This window comes from Ambystoma mexicanum, chromosome 1q, assembly GCF_040938575.1.
Source record: "Ambystoma mexicanum isolate Mex_15411 chromosome 1q, UKY_AmexF1_1, whole genome shotgun sequence".
In the NCBI taxonomy this organism is placed as follows: Eukaryota; Metazoa; Chordata; class Amphibia; order Caudata; family Ambystomatidae; genus Ambystoma; species Ambystoma mexicanum.
Genome location: NC_090922.1, coordinates 1,045,219,083 through 1,045,222,960, shown reverse-complemented (window position 1 = coordinate 1,045,222,960; position 3,878 = coordinate 1,045,219,083). Strand labels below are relative to the sequence as shown.

Sequence of the window (3,878 nt, the reverse complement as noted above, 5' to 3'; positions counted from 1 at the left end):
TCAAAAATGCTAATCCCAAAGCACCTCACCTCCCCACATCTGAAAGAGGTCACCCATTTTCATCCAGCATGGATGCAACATCCATCACACATATGGAGCATGTGCACATGTCCCCAGCAAACATCACTGTGACAACATGACACACACAGCGAGGCACCAACCCACATGAGAGCCATAGGACAAATGCACTTGGAGAACATGGAAAAAGTTAATTTGCACATGGTCAAAGAGACTGGAAGAAGTATGGTATGAAGAGCATTACAAATATGTACACTAAAATAAGAGGAAGGCTAAAAATGGCCATGGTTAAAAACTAAAAAAGACTAAAATGAAACCTATCACTGTCAAATTATTTACACTGAGAGTGGGCTAGTGCGATGCAAGGTAGTCTAGGGCTTCAACCAGGGCTGATTCTCTGCTCACCTCCTCAGCCTGTTGGCATGCCTCTGTACGTTTCTAGAGGGCTTTCAGATTCTCCATTGTGTGCAAAGAGACCGCCCGGGAACAATGCAGTCACCAATTGTGCCAGGAAGACTCTCATCTGCTTGTGATGCCATACAATCTCATGGTGAGATGCATGTACGCCATCACAAATAGATGCTGTCTGCGTGGCGATACCCAATGCAGGGGCTGCACCACATCTCAGATAGCCACATCGGTTGGAAGTGGGACATCGGTCTAGATGGAGGCATCATGGAAGGTGGTCACTGCTGCAGCAGATGGCCCAGGGACAGGAGGTTGTGCCGAACCCTCCACGGTGGACTGCACATCCTCATATCTCTGGCCCAGGGGTGCAGCCTGAAAACTCACCTCAATGCCCTTAACTAAACCTGTGGGCTGGGCTGCAAAGGCTCCTCCTCCACCTCAACCTCCATCAACCCAGATGACTCTAGAGATGCCTCCCGCGCCATACATCATCAAGGCCAGTTGATTCGGCCGGTGAGTTGTCACACACTCCTTAGCAGATTCTGACTTCCATGGCCACTGTCCTACTGTCAATATCAACCAACAACTTTTCTGGGGTCTGTTGAATGTCAACATTGGGCACCTTAACCCAGAGTTCGGTTCATCCTGCAGCACCAGTTCTGCTTACCAAAAGCCACCCACTGTGAAATCACATTCGACACCTGGCTCCACACCAGCCTTCCATGCGTCTCATCCATTCAAAGTTTGAGAATCCGTTGAGATTGTTTTGGCCCCAAGACCTCTAATCACTTGCTTTACCAGATAAAACGGTATTACCCAAATTGACCTTTTACAATTGACCCTTTGCACAATTGACCTAATTATAGTGGTCCTAATTGACCTTTATATTATTTTAGTTATTTTAAATATGTACTGGGTTGGTTTTGGATTATAAATAATATAAGCGGGTTGGGTGGGGGTTGCAGCGGGTTTGGAATGGGTGGAGTGTTGCGGGGGGTTGCAACGGGACCCCACCTCGGCTGGTGTGTGCTAGCGCTCACCTTCATTGCGCCACCATGTTTCGTATGGCCCTGCGACTTGCGCACAGGTTAGACTCCTTGGTCTGTGTTTCACAATGGGTCGAGTGGGTAACCGACATCACTGCAGAACCCTAGTAACATTCATGGGACTCCCCACCTGGTGGCTCTACGTGATCAGGCGCACTGAGGACAGTCCACCCCAGTCAACAATTGCACCGGGAGCAGGGGGCCCCATCCCCATCACTGCCCTGGCGACCACTGAGAGGATCTGGGACGGTTGCCAGAGGAGTGTTTAGCAGCATTCAATTTCCTTGGGCCCTGCGGACATTGCAGAACTGCTGCCGGGGGGCTGTAACACTCTCCAACGTCATCTGCCTCCGGGATGTTCCCAGCCAACATGGAGCTGGTCGTGGTGCACTGCCACAGAGTAAATGTACCCTGAGGGGGGTGGGTACGGCCGGGTGGTCGTTTTGTGAGTGGATCCACTGTTCTCGGTGACAGACCTGTCCGCCATGTTGAATCCTCCAGACAGACTGCATGGGGCCCACCTGTTTACCTCTTGACGATTTCATGCCCTATTGAACTAGCTGTTCACAATTCTTAACAATTTTACCTAATGGTACTTGTTGGTTATCAGTCTTGCACCCATACTTAGCCTTACATGGAGTTTTACACCTGCTTTGGGTTACATTCCCAAGCAACCTGACTCCAAGAAGACCCGATCCTGGCACATTGGGCTATTACCGGCCTAACTACGTCCGTGGGCTGAGACACGATGAGAACAACTTTGGCCCCCTGCGTGACACCAGGGAGTTCGTCTTCTTTATACCACATTTCCTGCACCTGCCGCCAGATGGGGATTTGGCGCTCCTCCCTCTTCACTCACCGTTACTGAGGGAATCTTGGTTAGTTTTATTTCCTCCGCTTAGTAATATGCTTCAATTCAGCGGGTCACCACATCTGATCTGAGGTCAGGGAGCTAAAGCTCGGGGTTGCTGGCGTCAGAGCCGGGGCTGTTGGGGAGTTGCCCCAGGCTGTGCCTCTGGCGCAGGTGAGTATGCACTGTCCCGATCTGCACAGAAGCTCACCTGGGGAGAGGTTGCCCACTCTCCATGGTCACAAGGCATGCGCACTAGGGCTGTCCCACGTAGGCAGCCTTGGGGCACAACAGACAGCCACAAGTTGCACAGGAAGCTGCCCTTGGGTAGGGGGTGGTGCATCATGTTATTAGCCTACTGCCACCACCACCACAGCCACTGTGGCACACCAACGCCTGGCCCTCACAAACCGCACAAGGAAGGGAAACAGGGAGGCCAGGACAAGCCGGCAACAAGCCTCTGCGCCCGGTCCAAGAATCCTGCGACGGTGCTGATCAGGGTCTGACCTTAGGTGGACAAAGGGAATGGCATCCTTTTTGATTGCCATAGCTGCACACCGGGAACAATCTCTGGGATGATTGACATTTAAGCCACCCTCAGACAGGCATAGCCCTAGGAGGAACCCGGAGCCACAAGTTGCATTCATAGTGTTGATGATCAGTGTTTCCTGCAATTCACACTAATTCTCACAGCTAGCTGCGTTCTTCATCAATGCGCAAGCCGAGTGATCCACCACCAAGAGTCCCATGTGGCTTTATTTCCCAAATGTCAGCCCAAATCGCTGCCTGTCCCACCGGTGCAGTTAGATGGTCCACTGCCCCATCCAGCTACTCCACTTGGGAGTTGGCTAGACCATCGGGGTATCAAACAGATGGGTCCCAGGTGCTCAGCCCTGGAATCCCACCTGCTGCTTTTGTGGCAGCATTACAGGTTTTTCCACAGTAACTGTGGCAAGCGGTTCCACTGCGTGCCCACCAGGGTGATCTGCTAATTTCTTTCTATATTTATTTTATTTGTATGGCGCATAGTCACATGCCCAGAGGTATAGTAGCGCAAACAAGAACATACACCATAACACTCATCCTTGTACAACTGTGAACTCCCGCACCACTTTTGGGGGGAATGGAGAGGATGGCTGGAGGAAGCAGGGTGGGGGTGGGTGGGACCACTAGAGTATTTAAACCTCCAGCCTGGCCGGACAGGGCAGAGTTCCAGGTACCTGGACACAAGAGAAGGTTGCCTGCTGCGCCAGTGAGCCTGGCTACTGCTCAATCACCGCGGTGGGTGGGTGGAACTTCAATGCCCAAAAATCTAGAAGGTCTGGCTGCACCATGGCTCAGAGTTCACCCGGCATGCCGGGCCCCCATCCACCCGCGGAGGTGTCCTTTGAGAACAGCCAGGTTTTCCTCAGCTGCGGCTGCCCCCATTCAGGACTTCCCTATCTGACTGGGGACCCCCCACCAACACCCGGCCCCTAGTGGGTCAAAGAGAGGAGTGAAGCCGGCTGGAACATTGGCTCAGCGGCTGGCTTGCAGAGGAGCGGGAGCTGCCAGTG

General features: G+C 52.5%; 1 non-coding gene across 1 annotated transcript; it reads right to left on the bottom strand.

Annotated features, from left to right (window-relative positions):
* Positions 1 to 2,913: 2,913 nt before the first annotated feature.
* Positions 2,914 to 3,067, bottom strand: LOC138565016 (5.8S ribosomal RNA). Its single transcript, XR_011300937.1, has one exon. It is a non-coding gene; the product is annotated as a 5.8S ribosomal RNA (ribosomal RNA).
* Positions 3,068 to 3,878: the final 811 nt, after the last annotated feature.